The sequence below is a fragment of the Ostrea edulis genome, chromosome 2 (assembly GCF_947568905.1).
Source record: "Ostrea edulis chromosome 2, xbOstEdul1.1, whole genome shotgun sequence".
Lineage (NCBI taxonomy): Eukaryota > Metazoa > Mollusca > Bivalvia > Ostreida > Ostreidae > Ostrea > Ostrea edulis.
In genome coordinates, this window is record NC_079165.1 from 73,299,284 (window position 1) to 73,325,526 (window position 26,243).

A 26,243-nucleotide genomic window follows, 5' to 3' on the forward strand; every position below is an offset into this window, starting at 1 on the left:
TTTCGTTAGTATCATCGCTTTAATATTGTATAATTCGTACAGGCTATAAGAACCACATGTTTCGTTGGCTGAAGAACAACGGGGGGAATTGCAATTCCATGTGTTCGTATTTATTTTTATGCCCACTAGTTCTACTGTGTGTTGGTGTTGGAAAGTTACTAACATGTAAATAAACCAGATAATTAATGAATGCGCTGTCGTGCTCACTTAAACGGTTTCAGATTAAAATAATTACTTCCCTCGATTGTCCTCTAAAATTACTCCAATCACGATCTTAAAGTCAATCCCTTGATTGGAAAATTTCCGATTTAGCACAGCTTCTTACATATATATAAAATTTCTGCACGAAAAACTTATTTTGACTTTGTTGGATTTTTACATCGAAGAGGATGAATTCGGCGTCTACTTCAGTCAGTGTCAAGCAGGGGAGACAAACCACCACCGATCTGGAGGTAGGTATTTTGATGTCCAGACCTATTACAACAATTTGTTCCCCAACAGTTTCCTTATCATGTAATTAGGGCTATCATTTGTTGGCACATGAAATACATTTAGGTGCTATCTTTGGAGTAGGGGCATGTGTGCTGTTTTTTGATATGATACTTTTTTTCATTAGCATTTTAAACCATGTAACGATGTTACTGCTTCAATTTTACAAGTACCGCGTAATTTCGATTTAATTGTATGAAAAATCTGTAGTACATGTATGGATCTAAAACAAAACATTTCTACATTGAATGTGATCCGGGTAAAATTATTTCTGCAGATATTTATATACATTGTATGTTACATATGTAAAATCAAAATAAACAAACTTATGTATCTATTTTTGGTCTCCTGGATTATTTAAGTGTCCAAATTGATAAAACACAGCGACGACATTGAATAAATGAACTATACGGGTGTTTTCCTCGGAATCTGCATTTTTTCATTATTCCGCGTGATGTAGATTACTATTGACAATATCACTTTCTGACCACTTTACTTCTAAGGGAGATTATTATTTGTTTTTCTTTAATTATTACAGAAACTACAGTATAATTTCGAACTGGAAATATTTTCTAGTTAATGTTGGTCCCATTGCTTTGGATAATTTTACATGTACTTTTGTAATTGTTTCACTACAGGGAAAAACTATTTGGAAATCGATTGTTTGCATTCATGTCAACATATTTATACGATAATTAACTAATTATACGCATATATTACATGTGCATTTGTAGCATTTCTGTGGCATTAACATTTATAAACGGAAACTTAATAGGATCCGTGTTGTGATGACTGGATTATTTCTTCTTGTACCTACAAGATTATTCGTCTCGTGGACTTTATTTCCCATCCAGCTTCTGCACACTTTGTTTTTAGAAGGGCATATTTGTTTCCAAGATGTTACGTTAAACTCTTCTTAAGGTCGTACATAAAAAAAAACCATGTTTATTTATAATATGAAATTTACATCTGAATGTAAAAATACGCTATTATTATTTTCTATTAGATAAATACGATGATTGAATAATCCTAGAAGGGCAATATTCACCTAGCCCGAAGACGCTTTCTTTCCCCGTTCTCTCCAAGACCGTGAAATAAGCTGCGTAGTTCCAATATATATGTGCTCTGTTTCACGGAATTAACTGTAATTCTAGTCTGCTCTCTTTCTAAATAATCAGCATAAATATAGTACTGCGCTTTATCATGGAATATGCTCTCTCTCTCTCTCTCTCTCTCTCTCTCTCTCTCTCTCTCATGGAACATGCTCTGTGATCCTAATATATTCTCTATCTCTTATCGGTAATAAGCTGTGTGATTCTAATATTTTATTTCTCTCTGCTTCCGAAATACAGTACTCTCTCTCTCTCTCTCTCTCTCTCTCAGCTGCACGGTTATATTATGTTATCTCTATCATTCAATATAGGCTACAGGACTACAGTACGTGTTATCTCTCTATCAATGAATAAGCTGCACTCCCTCTCTCAAAATGATTACAGCACTGCCCACTCCCCATCATAGAAACAGTATGTGCTGTCTCTCTTATCACGTAATAAACTACATTGTACAAACTTTCTATCATAGATTGTACCACGGTTATTGCAAAGACATGTGGTCATTATTCTGCGATATACCTTCATATGTGATTATGAGAAAAATAATACACATATCACTTGAAATTCGTGATAGTAAATACAACAATAAAGTCGATAACTAATAATTCAATTTTATAATCATATAAATTAATCAATATATGCTGCAAAACAAATTTATAAATGACTGAAAAATGTTATTCAATATAAATCAATCGTCTGCATTCCGAGATCGATACACATGAAACCAGTCATGGCGACGTACAAAAAAGTGAAACCTCTCCAACTTACATGTACATGTATGCATGCATAGTTTTCTTGGATTGAGTATTCAACGCAGTTGATGTGATCCGTCAATATCAAACTAATTGATATATTGTTCAAAACAAATCTTGTATACCTTACCATCTCGTCAACAATAAACATGTAAGCCTAGTCCGTTTCAGAAACGGCCATGACGTCACGAAATGACCTAATTCAGCTGTACAGGAAAATGATCGGCTGTATATTTGTGGGCCGTGGTAGATTGATTGATTGATTGTATATTGTTTAAAGTCCCTTTCGAGAATTGTTCACTCATATGGAGACGCCTCAGTTATTGCGGTCCTTCCCATTTAGTCACCTCTTACGACAAGCAAGGGGGTACTAAGAACTATTTTAACCCGGATCCTCACGGGATAGTAGAAATAGAAAATCTTGTTCTCGTGGATGATGCAGGATAACTTCCTCCGTTTAGAAACATCGTTTCCAGACCGAGGAGGTTGCACTGCAACATACACGAAGCTTTATGTCATAAATAAGCTCATGATTACAATATCTGCACTCTACAAAGGAATGAGCCACATGATTACAATATCTGCACTCGATGAAGGAATAACCTAGTATGTGCTTTCTTTCAAGAAAGAATCTGCTTGATTACAGTACGTACTCCTTATAATGAAATAAGATGCGTGCTTATATACATCTCTCTCAAGGAATAGGCTGCACACACACACTCCTCTCTGTGAATACACCACATGATTGCAGTACTGGTCACTCTCTACCAAAGAGTTAGTCGCCTGTCAGATTACAGTTCGTTCCATCCCTTTATCACGGATTAAGTCTCCATCTCTCGCCAACAAAATTTGTTTAGTAAGGACAGAATTTTTGTCCTCATCGTGCATTCCTTTCCTCAAAACGCATGTCAAATGGTTAAACATTGTCGTCACTGAGCCCCCCCCCCCCTCTCTCTCTCTCTCTCTCAGTCGTACTCGTCTACATCTCTACAAGGACTTAGCTGCATGGTTGCTTTATGTGACATATATCACAAAATAACACGTGCTTTCCAGCATGACAACAGATTGTTCATATTCACATTCCCCCTGGCTCTATCTCATGGAATTAGCTATGTGCTTTAGTACAATATAAGTAAGCTCTCTCTCTCTCTCTCTCTCTCTCTCTCTCTCTGAGTAAGTAGCATGATTACAGATATAATTACAATGCGTGTATTCTGTCTACAAAATTGCACTTAGTAAAGAAACAAAAATAGCGAATCTCCTGTTAAAACTGGGTAATAATGTTACAAACCAATACGTGAAAGAGATTAACGTGTCAAATATCCTTAACAATTGTGGACTTTCTAACATTTGGCAAAATAACGCATGTAATCCAAACTGGCTAAAGTCAAAAGTAAAACTTATTTTACTCGATCAATTCAAGCAAAAGTGGAATTCTGACATCAAAAACTATAAACTATAGAATGTACAAGGATGGATTAAAATTTGAAAAATATTTGGATATCCTACCCAGAAAAGATGCTATAACCTTTTGTAAATTTCGAACCTGTAATCATCATTTACCTATTGAAAGTGGACGCTGGCGAAACGAGCCCCGAGAAACAAGACATTGTAATAAATGTGAATTAAATGAAATTGATGATGAATTCCACTACATGTTTAATTGCAAAACTCTGAATGATATAAGAAAACAATGTTTATCACCAAAACAAATACGTTTCAAAAACATCATCACTTTTAAAAATATAATGAATTCAAACAAGCAATCTTTTCTAAGAAAATTGTGTTCCTTTATAAAAAATATTAATAAACTATGCTCCCCGACCCAATGACTACTCGGATCTAAAATTGCATATGTTGCCTATCCCCATACTCACACATGCCTTAAAACATTTAGTGACATCACTTTTATATAAAATATATGTACTAAATCTCTGTATACAATTGTGTAATTGTGATGAGAAATAAATTCAGTTCAGTTAAGCTGTATAATTACAATGCGTGTACTCTGTCTAGTAATATAAGCTGTATAATTACAATGCGTGTACTCTGTCACCGACTTATATAATAATACGAAATTCTTCCGGGTTTCGCGCTTTTGTCACTAGGATGCACCCAAGCTTTTCAGTCAGAAGATTTGGCGTTTTTGTTGCTAATTTTGTCCCAAGACCCTCAGCCAGAAATTTGGTGCTACATGTACCTGCCGCTGACTTTCATACAAAACCTTCAGTAACGAGTTAAGATTTTGTCGCAGATTTTCAACTCATAAACTCTTCCCGTGAAATTTAGCGCTTCTGTAGCCTAATTCATACATTCCTTTGTCCCAAGACCATCGGTCAAGAAGATTGGTGCTTTTGTCACCAACTTTCCAGGATTAGTGAATCAGAAAATTTGGCGTTTTATGTTTTTGTTTTGACTATATCAGATACTCTCCTACTTCCCCATTTTCAAACTTTGTGACTTCTTAGTATAACCCGTGGGATAGTAAGAGTTTATCATTTTGTAAATCTCTTGGCTTACAATAACTATGATTGTTTTTATAGTAATGTTGTGTGTTGGTTTTAGAAGTGAAATGAACAACTCTCTCTCTCTCTCTCTCTCTCTCTCTCTCTCTCTCCTACATAAAGTTCATTCGCCAATGAAATTTCTACTCTTCAAATTTTCTTGTTAATACATATCAAACTGTAATAAAAATTGCAGAAGTTCTGGTTCATGCTTGATATACAAGTCTGCAATAATTATGTCTTCAGTATTACGATAAAAGTATAAATTAGTTCACATCGATCGACAGACTTGGTGTGCAACTTAAATATATCGTAGCTACATGGTCGGCATGTGTCTGGCAAAATCGTGAAAGCCATTCCTTTACTGGTGCAAGGAGATAATGAGTTTAATCCAATGTTGGGCAATTACCGCGGAAATGTTGTTGCTGGAATGGGTACAGTACTTGATTGCAACAGACAGTCGATACACGGTCACTCTATATATATATATATATATATATATATATATATATATATATAATCAGTTTATCTCTTTTTCGGGAAAATCTTGTATCTTGTTAAAGCGACTTTGAAATCTTAAACAAATTAGTATCTCTTTGTAATGAATTATTATTTTTGTTAAATCAACTTAGAAGTTTCTATAAACTTTAATTTGACACTTTCTTTGTAGTCAATATTGCGAGCGTAACGTGCTATTGTAACATCATTTCGGTTGTATTGATGCAAACTTAGTCAACAAGTAAACGGAAAATTCCATACATGTGTAATTTGGCAGAATGAGTACAATATTCTTAGGAATATCAATACAAAACCCTTATATGAATTTTTTATTACTTTCACAAGTAACCGACAGTTGCCTTTAACAGCAACGCATTACACACGGACCACGCTTCTTCCACTCACTAGAAGCCAGCTTAAAGGCAAAATCAAACTTGCTTATTTTCTTTCTTTGGTATAATTTTTACCCCAAAATCTTCTATCTTGAATTGTCCTTGATTGGTGTCCCTGAGATCAGTTGCTATTGTGATATCTCATTTAACCCGTGCTAGTACCCTAGCTAAGATTCGACTCCGCACGCATATACGAAATTCATGTAAAAGAGCATGTATACTGGCACAAATACCACTCAGTAAATCTAGTTCTAACAAGAGTAGACAAAAAACGTCTGCCCGTTACAGCTATTTTACCCAACCGAAGCCATTGTATGCGTACTTATTTTAGTCAGTATTTTAAAAATTGGAGTAATCTGCCTTTATGCACATTTTAATGTAATCATTTAGTGCTTCTTCTGTGCATTATAATGCGGATTTTTCTTTTCATTATGATAAAGCAACTCGTTAGAATGAGAACAGTTTTTATTAGGTCACCTGAGTAAACTCAGGTGACCTATTGCAACTGGTTTTCGTCCGTCGTGCCTTACCAATTGAACATTTTTAACTTCTTCTAAATAACTACCAGTCCAATTCTTTTCAAATTTGGCATGAAGCATCATTGGGACAAAGGGGACATAAATTGTAAATTTCATAACTCCAGCACCCCTGGGGCCCTAGGGGTGGGGCAAAAATTGACCAATTTTCAAAAATCTTCTAAAGAACCACACACATGTAAGAAAAACTAAATGCATAGTGATGTACAACAGGAAAGCCTCTACCAAAATTGTAAATTTCATGATCCCCGGGGTAGGGGTTCTGACCCCAGGGCGGGGGCAAACTTGTTATATAGTGTTTTGTGTAAAACACTTAAATAACATTTTCTTTAGTGCTATTGATACTAAATTGAAAGTAAATAGATATTTAGAAAGAACAGGTAGTCCTTTACCAAAATTGTAAATTTGATGATCCCAGGGGTAGGGGTTTTGGTATCAGAGTGGGGCCAAAATGGTCAGTTATTAAATGTGTGAACAATAGACATTTTAACTTCTTCTTGATAACTATCATTCCAATTCTTTTCAAACTTGGTATGAAACATATTTGGAACAAGGGGAACATAAATTGTAAATTTCAGGATTCCTGCACCCCAGGGGCCTTAGGGGCAGGGCAAAAACTGCCCAAAAATGACCAATTTTCAAAAATCTTCTTGTCAAGAACCACACACATGGAAGAAAAACTAAATCCATAGTGATGTAGAGCAGGAAAGCCTCTACCAAAATTGTAAATTTCATTATCCCCAGGGTATGGGTTCTGACCCCAGGGTGGGGCCAAACTTGTTATATAGTGTTTATGTGTAAAACACTTAAATAAGATTTTCTTTAGTGCTTTTGATACTAAATTGAAACTAAATGGATAGAGCAGGTAGTCTTTTACCAAAATTGTAAATTTGATTTTCCCCAGAGTAAGGGTTTTGACCCCAGGGTGGGGCCAAACTTAGTATATAGTATTTATGTGTAAGTTTGCTGATACTGTATAAAATCTAAATGCATATTTAGGAATAGCAGAAAAGGATGTACAAAAATTGTGAATTTCACAACCCAGGGTTATGACCAAATTAGTCATATCTTTAGATGCTTTAATGTTAATACACCTATTATTTAAAGCCTTTCATCAGTGTATGCACTTTTAAGGGCTGTGAAATTTTAAGAACACATCTTATTTTATACTATTGCTGAACATTAGAATTTAGCTTAGATATTCAGAATAGGAATGTTTTTTTTAGATTTCATAGCCCAGGGAAGAAGTGATACTTTTCCACTAGTATTCAGGTGACCGATAAGGCCTGTGGGCCTCTTGTTTATAACGAGATAATGGGTGTATTATTATACAATTTCTGACTTTTGATGAGGTTATGGACTTAGTACGGTCTTGCTTCACCGAGACCGTAGACCTACAAGTACCTCTCGAGAATATTTCACTCATATGGAGACGTCACCACTGCCGGTAAAGGGTTGCAAAATTTAGGCCTATTCTCAGCGCTTATGACCCTTGAGCAGGGAGGGATCTTTATCGTGTCATACCTGCTGTTAAATGATATTCAATCAATCAATCAATCAAAATGTTCAATCTCCTTTCGTTATACTTTGAATATCATAACTTGCTACATATTTTAAGTGTTTCTGTGTCCCAGTACCAAGAAGTGGAGGACAGTCTTGCGTACAGAAGGAATAATGATAATAAAACAATATCTTTAAATTCCCTGAAGAGACACAGCAGCTGTTTTCTGAACGTCCTTCCACAGTATCAGTTGGTGTAGGTTCCTCTTCTGTCTGTAGAGCACAGTCTTCTCTATTTATCGGATCTATTTTCTTAAGAATTGGGGTATACCAGGTTTATATTTGGAGCATACAAGAATATTACTGATATTATTAAAATGACCTAGTCTTGTAATGAAAAGTTTATATATATATATATATATATATATATATATATATATATATATATATATACCTGTCTATACATAAAGGGAAATATCGCAACGTTGACAACATTTATTTGTCTCAGCCTAAATATGACGATAAATTCCGCTCTATAAGATGAATAACAGTTGTATGTTTCACGTTATTTCTAATAGCATCAACTGATCTCTAACACGTAAAAACACAATCAGTAAATGTGTTCATTGTCATTCTTTTTCAAAGATAAGAAGACGAGATATTTTGAGGAAAATTTACAGTAAATAAGTATTCACTTATCTCTTGGTTCAAATGTTTATTGTAAATGGTATAAAGTTAATATGTTGTAAACTTCAGACTAAACAGGTTTTTGTTGCAATAATATCAAGTATAACTTCCGTTCACACGAATAACGGACTCAAGACGTCTCAAGCCTCTGATCTAACGTTCAATTTGATGTGGTCAACCTTGTCACTCCTGATGCAGTGACTATGTCAGTTCCTCTAACATTTGAATTAGTGGTGTCCTTTGAAGAACTCGGTGTGCTCAGTAGGTTTCAAATCTGGATTTCGAGCAGGTCATAGTAGTGTCGCAACTGACTCTCTACGCAAAAAAAATTCTGCATAGCACGAGAGCGATGTGATATGGCATTGTTATCTATGAACACTTGCATCAAGAATGTCCCTTTGGTAATTTTGTATATCAAGGTTGCCCCTGTGATAAGATCCAGCTTACAATCGTAAGAAACACAGCCCCACATCATAACTGATCCACCGCTTAACGGAATCACCATTACAATAGTTAGTTCAGTATGTGCAGTTCTAGGTTGCCGCCATACACGCATTCGTCCTTCTGTGATATCTGATAGCAAAACCCGACTCATGTCCAACCGATGGACTTTCACCCAAGAGACTAGGTTCCAACGTTGGTAAGCTTGACACCATTGCATACGTACTACTTTATTGTTGGGTGTAAGCAAAGGTCTCTTTACGAGTCTTCTTGCATAATGGCTAAATGACTTCATGTCGATTTCACGCTGCTCTCGTCGAAAGCAAACGAAGTGGCAACCCAACTATTCCCTTTAAGCTGAGCTATTGGTAAAAAGTTTCGTCCAACAAGTGCATTGTCCTCTCGAACAGATGTTTTACGGGATTTTCCAGATCTTGCACCACGTTTGAGGTCATTGTTAACTGGTATTCTACAGATGGTGGAATTGTGATGAACCACTTGATGACTAATTCGTCTCATTGACATATTCCAATATTAATCTGCAATCGGATTGCATTTGAGATTTGCGGAGGATCAATGATGTCGATGTGCAAGAAAACGAAACCTAAGTTGTCAAACAGTACAGGTTACTCACTATGTACCAAACTCGCAATTCTGTTGGAAGTGAATATAATAGTCGCACATGGGGCGATTCTCAGCCAACAGAGTGGACAAGAGACAAATAAATACAGGTATATTGTAAACAAATATACGAAATGAATTGCATCACTGAATTCAAACCATTGTTCTGTTTTTAACTTTATTCTAAAGGAGCAACTTTGGCGTTGCAATACTTTTATCATACTTATCTATCGATACTTAGCCGTGTAAGAAAATTTGAGGTAACTAAAAAACAGTTTTTGATATATATTTATTTATGTAGCAATATCCCATTATCACCCGCATATGATGTTTATATCTCTCAACTGATTCGATACGCATAAGCTTGTTCTGCGTAAGATAATTTAAATCGAAGCAGGTAACTGGCAATCAAATTGATGTTACAAGGTTTTGAACAGTCTCGTTTAAAGTCAGCTTTTTGCAAATTCTATGGTCATAACGATCTATTTTGCCAATACAACATATCATTGAGTCAAATGTTATTTTATACCCCTGTAGTCGACCGGTCACATCCACCATGAGCCCTATATCCTGATCAGATAAACGGAGTTATCCGTAGTCAAAATCAGTGTGCCAAGAACGGCCTAACAATCGGTATGAAGCACGTCAGACAACATTTGACCCAATGATAGGTTGTACTGGCAAACTAGATCGATATAACAACCATAGAAGTTACGAAATGCTGACTTCAAGCGAGACTGTTGAAACCCCTGTACCATCAACTTATTTGTCAGTAGCTTGCCTCGATTTATAAACTGACCATACATAGAACAAGCTCTTGTGTATCGAATCAGTTGAGAGATATAACACCATATGCAGGTGATAATAGAATATTGCTACATAAATACGGGAAGTTAACGATGGAGAAGCTGAAATCACCCCGTTTGCCATACAGCTGAGTTTTCAGTTTGCCGTTAATGTCTACTTACAATAAAATATCTAAATATGAAGCAGAAGTGGACGACTCTATGATATCTTTTATTTCGAGCTCGCAGGGATATATCGAATCGACATATGAATTATTGTTAGTAGACAAAACGTCGTCGATATATCTAAATGTCGCATTGAAAGCCACAGCAAGATATTGTTTCTTCTCACGCAGAAGTTTTTCAATAAATTCTGCTTCATATGAATATAGAAACAGGTCAGCTAACAAAGGAGCTCAAGTCGTGCCCATGTTAATTTCAACAGACTGTTGCAAGACCTGATCACCAATACCACGAAGATATTGTATTGTCAATGAGAAACTCTAGTATATTTTTTATTTCAACTTCAGAGTACTTGTGCGTGGAATGAGAGTGGTGTTTAACAAAGTAATTTTTTGGATGACTGATCACTAGATATGTGTATTTCCATTTTCCATTTTTGTTGAAGAAGCAACTGTCAATGATGTCAAAAAGTCTTAGTCTTTAATTTATCGTGTGAGGAATGGTCGTGTAAAGTGTTTAATACTCATAGGTTTTTATGTTATTGATTTGGGGAAAGTTTGGGGATTTCAAGTTTACTAAAAGTTCTTTAGAAGTTTTTAGAATCTACATTTGATTAATACCACTTCTGGTATATGTAGTCTCACAGTAAATTTAAAGTTTATCCTTCACAGCTGTTAATATTTTCGTGAGGGCAAAGATAGGGCCTTGGTATAGCACTTACTGGATCCAGCAATGTATCTTTGTAAGGGTTTTTATGTAATTTAGGAATCCAGTATACAATATACATTAACTCATATTCATTCGCCCCATTGACTGGAATATTATATATGCAGTTGAAGGTTAAGTACGATTAACAAAAGTGGAATTAATGCCAAGTTCGTTTAAAATACAGTTGTAATAATGAGCCTTACAAACAAAGACAATGTTGTTACAAGCTTTGTCAGCTGGAACCAAAACATATTCCTCATGTAACCTATCTAATTCTTTTATCACTTCTGGTTTACTAAACACAAAAGGATATATGGTACATACTTGTCTAATGCGGGATTTTAATATTCCTCTTCTGCTTTTAACCCATTCTAACAAAGTATCAAGTTCTTCTTTTTCATATTTAGCCCATCGTCTGGCATAATCTTCGACAGAATTCATAAAAGAGATGAAGTTCTGTCGACAATTGAAAGACCGATGTTCTCTGTGTTTAGGACGTTTTAGAATAAGTGATTTGAGGTCCTCATTTTCAACTATAGCAACATCACCAATAATGACATGTCCAGCTGGACCATAGTTGAAAGAAGATGAAAAACACGTTGGTGGATTAAGTATAAGATGATCTATATCTATAGGCACTGCATAGTTTATTTATAATTAAAAAGTATGGATGTAATAGTAGAAGTATATTTGTAGAAAATACAAGGTGTAGATTTGAACATGAAATAAGTTGGACTACACGACTGATCTCTTTTATGACGAAGATTATTGCTTATGTTGGCGGCACGATTTGGAAGGAATATCATCCATGACTTGTGGTGGTTTAAAGAGCCTGTGATTGGCAACATCCATAATCATAGAGTTCAACCTATATTCAGGTGTTGAAAAATCCAAGTATAGATTAGCTGTGGCTTCTTCAAATAACGTATGTAAAACTCTCAATGGAACAGAGTATGATGTGGACCTAATTATCTGTTAACGTAAGGTAAAAGTGAATCAAACGTGACATCATTTATACTTGTTCTTTTATATGAACGATGTCCATGACTGCGTTTCCGTCTTTGAGTATTTGGAAAGAGTCCCATCACATTCACGTTATATCCTTGTGGACTAGTAAAATTTCCCACATCATATACATTATCATTGCATCCATATGGAAATGCAGTGCCTAGGGTCCTGATCCAGTGATCTTCTCATTGTCTACGAAAAGGTGTACTTAATGTTGGATTGTTTGTATGATGGTAATTTTTTTCCCAAAATCCTTACCCTCATGGACAAGATGGAGTGGTCCGGTGCATTAAAATGCTTGTAAATAAGTTGGTTACCTCCATTATTTATTTGATAGCTGTGCCCCGATATTCTTTTATGAAGTGAATCCTTAGTTTCTCCCACATAAATTAAGCCATATAGGTTACGCTCAATAGCGTAGACAACATTAGAAGATTTGCAAATCAAATTATCAAAAGTTTAAACACAGAAACTACATCCAGTGAGATTACTACTAAATGGATTTCTAGTGATCAGTATGTCACAAGTTTTACAATTTTGTTTACAGAACATTTTGAAATCGAGCACATAGGATCTGAAAAGGAATCATATACATCAACGAAAAAAATAGCATTATGCAAATTCTAGTCAAAAAATAGTATCCTAAATTTGAGACTAATAGGCCTTCGTAGTGACACACTATATCTTATAGCAGTATATTTACATTCACTGAATCTTTTCTTTAATATTTCTTTTGAAATCATTAGCTGTTCCGTTTAAAGTAACAAATGGGTCAATGATATATTTTAATACTTAAATCTAGCATACATCTTTAAAAAATACGTAAATAAAAACATAAAACATCTTTCGAGTTTGCGGGTTCTGATTTTTTTTCTGCGATGATTGCTACATGTACCCTCGTCACCCAATAAAACAACAGAGAAGGCATTTTACTGTTTAAATAAGTACACCTTATGGCAATGCAACGTAATTGAAAATAGTGTTAAGGTCGAAGCGTCCGTATGAATTATAAATATGATCATAGTGCAGGGTAAAGTGTGCCTTAAGACGAAGTATATGCATTAGATATTCATGAAACCAAGAGTCTAATGTTTGTGTTTTACTTCTGAATGACTCATGTATAATTCAGTCATCAAATGCCATTAAAAGAACTCTTCTTTAAAACACATTTCGTAAAGTACATCGTGGGTATTTTGTCATAATAGTTACTTGCTTAAAGTTTTAGTGTCTTGTTGTAATGCATCATCATGACAAATATGGATTAATTCGTCGTTTGTAAATACTCAATCTAAACATCAGTTCTAATTTAAGAGATGATATTTTTAGGTTGTACTTGTTGTCTAATCCTTACCAATCATAATGTAAAACTTATACGTAACCAATTTTGATGCACCAGATGCGCATTTCGACAAATAATGTCTCTTCAGTGATGCTCAACCGAAATGTTTGAAATCCGAAATAACAATGAAGTTTTAGAGCTATTATAGGGAAAAACAGTGTGCCAAAAAAGTGGAGTCGAATTGAGCTATGCGTGAGGGAGATAGTCATTAATTTTGAAATGAATTTCTAAATTTTATAACAGCAACTACGGAAACTTTTTTCAGCGTCGCATTGTTAGGTTGAAACTCACTACTTCGACAAGAGCATCACACCAAGAATTGAATATTAGGGTCGGAAACATTCTGCACTAGTAGGATACCATGTACCCTTATGAAGTTTACAATTACGACATGTTTCAGACGAATTAATTACAATAATATATATCAAATTCTACTCCAATAAAGTCAATTGGGTGACCTATACACAATATCTCGCAGAAAGCTTTGCGATATGTACAAAAGCGTATATCTGCCTCCTATCATTGTTTTATTTATGAAATAAATTTCACTTTAAAATTACAATGAATTGTAACACTTCATGAGGCGCAATAGCTTCATGGCTTCTTATATTTACATTCTACTTTCACTTCTGTCGGAATTCCCAGCCATCAAGATAGACATACATGTACTATATTTATCAAGTAATTCTGTATTCATACGCGCATTGTTTACAATACTGCAGCGCGTTAGCGAGGAAATATAGCCATTACAATTTGCAGAGATATCAATTCGACTGTTTTCCCCTTTGACCTTTCACATGGCTGTATAATTAAGTAATTCAAAATGACAACGCTTTGTGTGCAAAACAATATCAAATTTTGTTATATATTCATATACAGGCCTGCTAAAGACTGGGATGAAATTGAGGTGGGGAAAGTGTTGATATATTTAGGAAATTCTCATCACCACTGAACATAGGTACATGTATATTGAATGTCGGTTGATTTAACGAACATTATAGATTGTGTTCTCGAGTTTCGTCGGATTATTTTCCTGCTATTTATGCCACATATTAACACTTAAACAAAGTAAGATAGAAGGTTGTAACTTCGGACAATGGTCTTGTTAGTTTGGACACATTGTGTTTTACCTTCGGACAGTTAGAAAATTCGGTTGTTGCCTTTTATTTTATGGTTAAATGGCATTTTATGCTTCCGTTTTTGTTTTGGGGTTGTTGTGGTTTTTTTTGCACATTAGATGCTGATTCATTTGTTGTAGTTATTTTGTTTATAAGTTTTATGATTTTTTTAATTTATAGGTAACATTTACCAGAAAACTGGTGAAAGTCACGTAATTCAATCAACCAATCAGAGCTGGGTTACACATGCGCATATAATTAGGTGATTTCCATTTTGTAAATATATCAAGTTCGGAAATAAATTTGAATTTAGAACAAATAACAATTGAAACGTAAGAGATATAATGGGGTTTTATTTATTGACCATCCACAATATCACACCCATCCGAAATTTTAACACTTTCCCAACGACAGTACAAAATCTCAGGTCATTAGGAGATAAAAAAAAAAAAAAATAAATAATTAAGTACAGTCGTTAGAGTTCTGGAAGGTTTTTTTTTTTTTCGAAAAATGTTCCTTAAAAATTCTTTGTCCCAATCTTTAAAAATCGCTATTATGTCGAAGTAGTGTCAGAGTTCTAAAGCAAAGTTCAACACGCAACGGATTTAAACGTTTCAATATATAATCCTTCTCAGTTCTGCATTGCGGACACATCTTTCACGATTAAATTTACAATTGCTATAATATCATATGGGAGCGTGCTTGAGTAGTGTTACTGGTCTCGAGTATAAGAACTTGTCAACAGTTCATAATTCTACCAGAATAATTGTGAATTTCCCGAGGGATGTTACATTTCTAAATTCTATCGACAGGCTCCCCATGGGAGTCCCACAGATTGGTCACATTTGACTCGGTCTGTAGTTTAATGTCGGATATTGTTAGTTTCAAAGCTTAAATTGACAGTCAGGAAGGATATCGTTGCCCACGCCACGGACTCAGTTTGCATCGGGTTCAACCTCCAGTTTGATCTACTGTAGCTCTCTCCTGGAAACTGAACACCTGACCCGAGGAACATGAATTTCATAATTTTAGGAAAGGCTTCTATACTCTTTATATTACATGTACTATGCACTTACATGTACTTTCTCTTATATATATTTAAGACTAAGGAAGATATTTGAAGATTCAATTCAATTTTCTTTATAGCCTACTAAACTGTGTCATGGGGCCTGACTTTTTTACTCAGGGTTTCAGTATTTGGGTTTAAACTTTCATATCCATTATAAATTTACATTGTTTTTGTCTGCTACATGTATGTATATATATACATTCAAAAGTAAAGAATATTTTGAAAAGTTCCAGTACAATTTTCTACTTGACTTATTTTTCCTCGACCTAGAGCCTGAAGAGAAAATAAATTCACTCGGATTGTCTGCTACATGTTCAAAAGTAAGTGCATGGCCTTTGTAGCCAGGTTAGAGACTCCCCTTCTCATTATAACTATTCACTCATTTGTCTGCTTTATTCTGTACATCTTCGTTCACTTGGTTTGAAAGTCCATGTGAGGAAAATTTTAGTGTACAAATTAACAGGATGAGTGTAATTCCACATTTAGTTAGATCCCACGTGGTAGCCTGGTGGTTACTTTGCAGCCGGGTTCAACTCTTCCATACCGGAGTTTTTCAACACGTTACTTTTGACATACATTAGGTAGTGATTGCTCCTTTCGCCTAGCGCTCGGTATTTTAAAGTGAAAGTCACGAGTCTTTCGGATATGACCTTTAAAACCGAGGTCACGATAGACAGAACCATCACTGCTATGATCTTGAACACTAGGCACAGGTTAAAGTTTGTGGCATTCACGTACAGATGGTGACGTCGTTTTATGAGTAAAAAATTCTCGAATGGGATAATAAAAAACAACAACAAGTAAACAAACAAAAAGGGGTATCCGTATCTAACATAACTACACTCAGTTTGCCTATTAAATATCCTAAAGAAAGTTAATATGACTTCTATACCTTCCATACTCATTGTAATTATGCATCTAGATTCAGGAGTAAAAACTAAAGATTATATTACAGAATTGGAGAAGATTTATAAAATAGATTTCGCATCATTTCTGTAAGTTTTGGACTCGCCCCTGGGGCCCCAAGCGGGCTTTTGACAGAACAACACCATTTTTGGTGAAAACATTGGACATAGATTATACCAAAACAACTGATAACGTGTGCTTCAAATCGCCCTTATAGATGGAAGATTGTAGAAAAAGTTTACGACAGTCGACAATGGATGTTTCAGTGATGGCATAAGTTCACGTGTACTTTCAAACCAAATGAACGAAGGTGTGCATAATAAGTCAAACACTGCATTATCACGTGTCCTTCAGCTATAACTTTTATGATCAATTTCATTTCAGTTATGGTTCTATTAATTCATCTCTGATGTTTGCCATATTTCTGTACTAGAATCATGTTTCATTAATTATCATACAGGATTCTATAGTTATTAATTATCACTATTTTCTGTATACAAACCCTATCTTTCTAATTACAATTTTGGGTTTACTGTTCAAATAGCTTTCTAAATGTTGATTTTTAGGCAATCTATCTATAAATTTTTGATACTCACATGATGATTGGTAAACACATTTTGCCCAAGGCAAAACATTATTTTGAATTTTCTATTCTTTCATTGATTAATTTTGATTCGGAAAACATTTTACTATATTTGATATTATAAACCAGAGAGAAAGGACCTACACAGTGCATATCACAAAGAGTTAAAGTAAATATGATTAATTTATAAATCAGTGGAATACATGATTTTTTTTCTCTTTGACAGACTCTGATTGGCAAATACACTTATCATTATCTATACTTTATATTTTGATCTTGCTCTTTTATATCAACACAACCTAGCTATGAACGATTACCATACTTGTATCAAATGATATCATATTACTTTCTCTCTCTTTCACCACCCCTCTCTGTCTATCTCCAACAGTCTCTCTCTTTTTCCTCTCCTCTTTTTCTATCTCTCTCTCTTGCTTTAATGTATGTGTATGCATCTGTACACTGATTTGTGACATAGATCTCAAATTAAAAAAAAAGAGTTAAAGGAGCTGTATAACATTCACACAGATTTACGGAGTGTTCTAGATGCACTTCTTATATTGACATCATTTCATGTTATTTTGAAAGTGCAACGTACGATGTATGTTTGTCTGTATATTGCTTTTCGTCCCATTTTTCACTCATGTATAGAGACTTTGCCACCTGTAAGTAAATGTATTGTAATCTAACACGTTTTAAGTATACACCCTGTATTTCCTACAGTTATACTTCTACTATTGCATACAAAGTTTTTAATTATAATCAAACTTTACAGTATCTAGATATAGATCATCTTATACTTAATCCATCTACGTGTTGTTCGTCTTCTTTCTACTATAGTCCAGCTGGATCTGTCATTACTGGTGATGTTGATATACATGTAGTTGAAAAGGAGGACCTGAAATCAAATTATTTTAAAGGTCCAAAATTCAGAATACCTAGGTCTTGCAAGTGGCGATAGGAAGTTCATCTCTTTTATGAATTCTGTCGAAGATTATGCCAGAAGATCGGCTAAATATGAAAAAGAACTTGAACTTTGTCAGAATGAATTAAAAGTATAAGAATATTAAAATTTCATATTAGACACATTAAAACAAAAGTACGTACCATCTATCCTTCTGTGTTTAGTAAACCAAAGTGATCAAAGAATTAGATAGGTTACATGAGGAATACGATTTGGTTCCAGCTGACAAAGCTTGTAACAACATAGTCTTTGTTTATAAGGCTCATTATTACAACTGTATTTTAAACGAACTTGGCATAAATTCCACATTTGGTAATCGAACTTCTGCTCCGAACTGCCCTTTCTAAAGATGAAATTCTTCAAAACCATGCTTCATTTATAGACACATTTAATATCCCAATCAATGGGATGGATGGATATGAGTTACTGTATCTATACTGGATTCCTAAACTTCACAAAAACTCTTACAAACAAAAATACATTGCTAGATTCCGTAAATGTTCTACCAAGCTCCTGTCTTTTCTCCTCACAAAAATATTAACAGCTGTGAAGGAGAAACTCCAAACGTACTGTGCCACAACATATGGCAAAAGTGGCGTAAATCAAATTTGGATTCTAAAAAAATTCTAAATAAGTTTTAGTAAATTTGAAATCGCAAACTTTTCTCAAATCAACAACATCAAAACGTATGACCTACTTTTCAACACTTTACACGACCATTCCTCGCGATGAATTAAAGACGAGACTTTTTTTTTTTACATCATAGACAACTTGTTGCTTCTTCAACAAAAATGGGAAAAGGAAATGCGATATTCATCCAAATCAGTCGTCCAAAAAAAATACTTTCTTAGACATCACTCTGATTCCACGCACAAGCTGTGAAGTTGAAATTAAAAAAATATGCTAGAGTTCCTCAGTGACAATATCTTCGTGGTCTTTGGTGATCAGATCTTCCGACTTTCTGTTGAAATTCCCATGGTCACGAAATTATTAACTGACCCGTATTTACATTCTTATGAAGCAAAGTTTATTCAAAACCTTCTACATGAGAACAAAAATTTCTTGCTGTGGCCTTCAATTCAACATTTAGATACATCAAAAACTTTTTTATGTATCAACAATAATCATTTCCATTCATACATGTATTTCGATTCGATATAAACAAGTGGGGATATGGGTTAGAATAGGTCCTCAGCACACCTTACTTGTCGTAAGAGGCGACTAAATGGAGCAATCTTCGGATGAGACCGGAAAAACCGAGGTCCCGTGTCACAGCAGGTGTGGGACCATAAAGATCGCTTTCTGCTCAATGGCCAAGCATAGGCCTGCATCCCTTCATCGGTAATGGTGGCGTCTCCATATGAGTGAAAGATTCTAGAGAGAGACGTTAAACATTACACAATCAATGGATTCGATACATCCCTGTGAACTCGATATAAAAGACACCACAGAGTCCAACACAACTGCTTCTTACTTAGATATTTTATTGAAAATAAATATCAACGGCAAACTAATGACTCAGCTTTATGACAAACGGGATGATTTCAGTTTCTAAATCGTCAACTTTCTATATTTATGTAGCAATATTCCATTATCACCTACATATGATGTTTAGATCTCAAGTGATGAGTGAAATAAAAATAAATAAATATTTATTTGGTATTTACATACATACAAACATACATACCAAGGATAACCCATGAAAGCTCGAAAGCTTATTTCCAATGGGTTCCAATTGATGCACGGATGTTTGCGCTAGGGGGTCATTTTTGTGGGAGGAAATCGGAGTACCCGGAGGAAACCCACGTGTTCGAGCGGGAGACCGCCATACCCTCTCACATACAACAACTGCCGAACACAGGGATCGAACTCTAGCGGTGAGAAGCGAGAGCGCTACCCGGACACCCGGGTATATTCTCGAAATATCTCTTGAAAAATTCTCGAGCGGGACGTTAAACAATATTCAATCAATCAAGTGATTTGATAGGCAAGAGCTTGTTCTGCGTATGATCAGTTTTTAAATCGAGACAGGCGACTGAAAAATAAGTTCATATTACAGGGGTTCCAACAGTCTCGTTTAAAGTATGCATTTCGCAAATTCTATGGTCGTTATAATGATCTAGTTTGTCAATACAACCTCTCATTGGGTCAAATGCTGTCTACCTTGTTTCACACCGATTGTTAGGCCGTTTTTAGCACATTGATTTTGACCACGGATTGCTTCGTTTACCTCATCAAGATATATGGGTGAATGTGACCGGGGCTCGAACTCACGAACGCTCTACCACTGAGCTACCGCGACAGGTCTGCAACAATCGTGGTAGTATATACATGTACAATAAAAGACGATCTCAGTTGACGAGGTCTAGAAGTAACATACATGTACATGTCACTCAAAGGAGCAACGGAGCATTCTGCTGATGGTAACCGTATCCAAGCACAGAAACTATGCACGTGTAATTTCATGATATTTTGAGTTACACAGAAAATTAGCAGGAAAAAAATTCAATAAATCTTTTTGAAAAAATATTTTGATATGGCACTGTTGGTAAACTTGCCATGGTAGTATACTTCCGTAGAGTAAATATATCGGGGTAAATTGATCAATGTGGTTAAGTACTGTTATCATGTGTAAAAATTCTCTAAAAAGCATTACTTAGTGCGTAGAAAACATTTTGCACTTACGCGTTCTTTAATAACCAAAATCCGAAGTACATAGTCGTAAACTCGTATTCTTAAACAAATCTGCTAATTAATGGATGGTTTGAGTTTCGTTTAGTATCTGAGGTGATAAGAATGGTTTCTTGTAATCTGAAGGCTCGGCTACTTAGCAGGTTTCCAGATCATAAATACGCACTTTGGTTTGATGGGGAATTGTTTTTTGATACCGAGGTATAATACCTACGAACAAAATGTTTATATATATAAATTTTAAATCAAACGCATTGGAGACATTCTACTCTGCATTTGATAAATTGACATATATACGCATTTTGTCGATGTGTTTCACCTGTTGGGTAAATTTGAATTCGTGTTTGGTGGAAAATGTGAAGATAATGAAACGAGTAAAATCAAATATTCGAGGTAATTAATAGCAAACGTGGAAAACAAATAAATAACCACCTCTTCTCAAATATAAGGGACTGAAAGAGAATTCCACTCTATTGATTTGAATAGTTGGTACACTGGACCCTATACGTTTTACTCGTCCTCAACAATCGTAATGAGATATCGATAGTGATCAATGTCCTCTCAGTATTTCAAATGAAATAACGAAACTTTGGTGTTTACCCAACAATTACGGGGAAGAAATAGTATCAACACGGGGTCCCAGTGTGAGTTTCTCCCTCTGCATTGCACATATAATTGCATTAATTGTTACGGATGGAGTCGAGAGTTAATTTCTTTGAAGATGTTGCTTATCATCTCACTGTGATGTCGTTTTTCATCAATTACGGATCTGTAAAAAACTTTCTACATCACATCGTATTTTAATTATTTATTGCACTGAGAACAGACAACTTTAGCCAGAGACAAGTCGAGGGCGGCAGATTTCCGATGTTTTATGGGGTTTTCTTTCTCCGGCGTTCTTCACCTCGATCTTTTCTCACTCTCTGGACTAGACTCAAAATCTATCGTGCCAAAGAAACAAAATCTTTGGACTGTTGAAGGAAAGTCGTCATTACTGTGAATTATAGATGTTTTTCCATGTATATATATCGGATCACCGTTAAGAGATCGATTTTGATTCGAGAAGTCGCTGTCGGAAACTGGGATTTAATTGTTCTTGATATAGGAAGACAATTAATAATCTGCTGTTTCTGAACGAAAACAATTAAAAGCCCTGCTTACCTGTCGTGATTCTTATGCAGATGTATTGCTTTCTAATAATGCCATACTGAGACGTGCTGTGCAGTGCGATTTGCGTAAAAAATTGACATCAGGACCAAATCAAAACAAACGAAAACTGAAGTTTGGATTGGAATTTAACGGCCATCACCCGCGGAATATATTCTTCTTTTGTGTGAGTGTCAGCTTCAGACATGGAAAATTGAACGTTATCATAGAGCGAATGGTTTCCGTCTTATTCGATCTTGAAAAGACATCGCATTACCGGAATCCATACAGACACCGAGTGATGATTTTTGGGACACCTTAGGGAAAAAGCGTTATAAATTCGCCATCCAGCCAGCTGCCCAAAGTGATTAGAAGGTTAAGAAATCATTTCTTTTGTGTGTCCTCCTGTGTGTTGTAAAACAAAGGACGAAAAATAAATCGTGTCTTCGGTACGCCGCATTTCGCAAAGCTTCTATTATTGTTATATGCTCATTTACAATTGTTTGTCTGGATTTCATACGTTCATCCTTCTGGAGTAAATATTTTTAATTTGCTAGTAGTCAGAATTGCACCACCACCTAATTGATGTCACCCAAGAGGGTGACAGAACTTCAACAGGATCGCATTACGATTTATGAAGTTAGTGCCGGATAGCGTGTCTCAAACACCATGAACGCGTCCACATCCGTCCCGGTAAAATCTTCCTCCGGGAAATCAAAGAATAAGGGTAAAGGGCAACAGGTGGATTTGGAGGTAAGTGACCTACCCACCGTCTATCGTAATATTGTGGACAGAGAAATTAGTAGTTTGAATAAGTTTAGTCTCTTTAAATCATGAATGCACATATCCATTCTTTACTGAAGTTCCGCACATGGAATTAAATTATCCGCCGGTGTGATTGCTGCTGCATAAATTAAACTAAAATTTACAGAGATTTCCACACACACACACACACATACAAAAAACTTTGGCGTTAAGCTAACCTCAATATTTCTGGCTGATTTTGGAAATAGTTCTCGCTAAAGGGGGTTTTTCGCCCGTGGATTAGTTGAAACTTCATTATTAATAGATTATTTGTTCATTGTACATGTAATTACAATTCTCAAATATCGCTTGATGGGAAAATTCGTTTCTGCTTATTCACCTAGTATATGTCATAACATCACCCTATGATGCAGCAACCTCTGAAATCATAGCCCGACTGTTTACCCGAATGCTTGAAAATCCAAACCAGATACATGTTGATCTTCGTTAAAAAGTTGTTTACTTGTCCTTTCGGACCCCTTTCAAACCCATTTTGACTTATAGGGGTTGATGGGGGATACTGGATACAGTTCTCGAAATATTTCTTTTCATATTTTGACCAACAAATGCCAATTGTTTAGTATTTGTAACGTACATGTGCATTACTCACTCGCTAAAGATTGTTTTTACCGGAAAACGATCCGTACTTAAGAATAAATTATAGTTTTCTGAAGAGAAAAGAAAGTGTAAGAAATTGTGAATGGCCACGGAGGATGGAAAGGGAAAACAAGCAAAACTTTGATCTAAGTCATAGAATCAAAGTAAAAATTTTTTACAAATACACATGTTTTAATAACGTATACATTTTATTAAGTTGTGTGGTGTAAGTTACCAATGAAAACAATGTATATAATCTCTTGAATTGTTCATCTTTGTATTAAAAAAAAATAAAGGTTGTCTATATTTTCTCGCATTTATACACAAATATTAATGCTAAAAATCCAAAACATGAATCCTAACTCGGAAATTGGAAGTATCCTATTATATACTAGTTTATTTAAAGTGTATGACAAGCTTCAATAAGCACCTTCCTCCAATCGTTCTTACAGAACAACGAACATGGAATTTCAAAACTGAATTTTGACAATTTTCTTGATTAGTGTCAATATTTGCAATGACATTGATTAACGATATACAACACAATGCAATAACAGTAAGGAATGTTTAAAGATTAAAGGGGGGATGTAAAGATTGTAAGAGGGGGGGGGGTAAATGTGACTCAGTGTATATAATAGTAAAAATGACCAACTGCCTGTTATTTTTATCACAATCAATAATATGTTAATCAAAGTACCTGGTTGTGTTTGGTCTTTTTATCTGTGTACATAAACCACTGGAAAATCTTGTCTTTTCCTACAGCTTTTGAAATAAATATATAACTTTCTGTGATTCTTATTCCGTTAAGTACAAAGCATTCCCTTAATTATACATCAACCAGTATTCTTTTAATTTACAAACTTTGTCTCGAAATTGACTAAGCAAAAAAAACCAACAAAAAAAAACAAAAAAACGGAGATTTACACATTCTGCAAAAAGAAATTTACGCAAGCCACAAAGGGAGTCAGTCACCGCACAACCTGAATACCAGACGGTAGACATTGGGCTATGAAAGGAGATAATTAAAGATCTATTTGACCTTGACATTAGATACTTTGTGAAGGTCACTAAACATTGATTATTTATTTTTTGAAAAGTAGTGAATGTATATGTATATATTTATATATAGATATATATGGGTCAGGGGAAATAGAAAATGTACCCCGGATAAGTAGCTGAATCGAGCGATCTTTCATGGATGGACTTATCGCCCAGGTCGCTCACAAACACGAGGGACTAATAAATTTATAATGAAAGTTTATGGCAATTACCAGTATTTTAATGACAATCTACTCTATTATTTCAAGGCTCTAATAACTCTTTCAAAATTCATGACAGAGCCCTTAGAGCATTCGTTATTTGAATAATTGTTGAATTTAAATGATCAATAGTTTACATAGCATCATATTACTATATGTATACCGGTTTATCAATCAATAATTGTTTTGGATGTTCAGCAAAATGGAAACTTAACGATTGTTTTATAGTTATTTTACGAGGATTCTTTTAACTCTAAGAGCATGACAAAAAGTGGACTGATGTTCGTCAACCACTCACTGACCAAGGCTTCTAAACACAAGCTAATCACACGAACAGAGATGTAAACGGATGAAAGAATGATTTTTCACAACTTGCATATTGCATAAACGAACCTGTCAAATTCTGAAGAATCTATATGCCAAAGATTCAGACAAGTGTTAATATTGTGAAGAATTTCATAATTGACTTGTATGTACATTTAACAACGAAGCAGCTATGGTATTTTTCATTTGGTATTTGATAGCTTTTACGGAATGCGATCGTTATAGATGATGGCGCGATCTAACGTATCATACTTGTATTGCAAAAAAAGGCTAGTCTCTAAGTTGAGCTGACAGTTTGCGTTTTGGCTGCTGTGCTTGACCTACATTAAGTTGGCGCTAACTGACCCTTTAAATCATAAGTTAAACATGTACCTAGTGTAAGATGCTTAAAAGACGAAAAAGGATGAAAACTGGTCCCGATTGTATCATAAAACACCCGAGTCCTTTTTCGATAATTACAGTAATAAATACCTCATTTCTTGATGTCTCAAGAGTATTGCAGCTGCACGTATATATCTATATAGAGAATGATAAATTACCTTGGTTACCTTAAATAACTTGATTTGACCCTATATCTTCCATATACGAAAATTTTCTTGGTTTAATTAATCATTGTATTGCTAAAGCTGCAGTTTTCAGAATGATCATTAAAACAATGTATTTTAAGTATATTTAAAATATCTTTATTTTCTAATTTTTGTACTTGTATTTCCTCAACTCTGGGATGATATTGCTGTTGACTATAACATTGTTTAGCGATATTGTGTTAGGGAATTTTGATGGAATAGAGAATTAAGGTCATAGATGCCCAAGATTTTGAACGCATCAAATGAAGTAGTATTGAAAGTGTAAGTCGGTCATTATTATATGAAATGTGCCAATAAAAGACGTTTTCGTTCTTGAAGGATATCAATTTTTGAGTACTGTTTCTGTATTAAATTTTCTTGTGAAGATTAGTGAATGATGTCAAAATACACGTGGTTTCATGTAAAAATACACGTGGTTTCATAGGAATATTCTGTGTTTGATATATGGGTTTTCTCACAATATCAAAACATTTACAGATAGATTTGCAAAATTCTGTTAATTTTTTTTTAGGGGGGTGGTGTATCTTATGTCCTTAAACCAACAACATAATAAAACCAGCTTTACATGGTCGAAGTACTTTTTATCCAAAGGATTGACCATGCCTCCTTCTAAGGGGGGATAATTTACAAATGTTAAAAAATC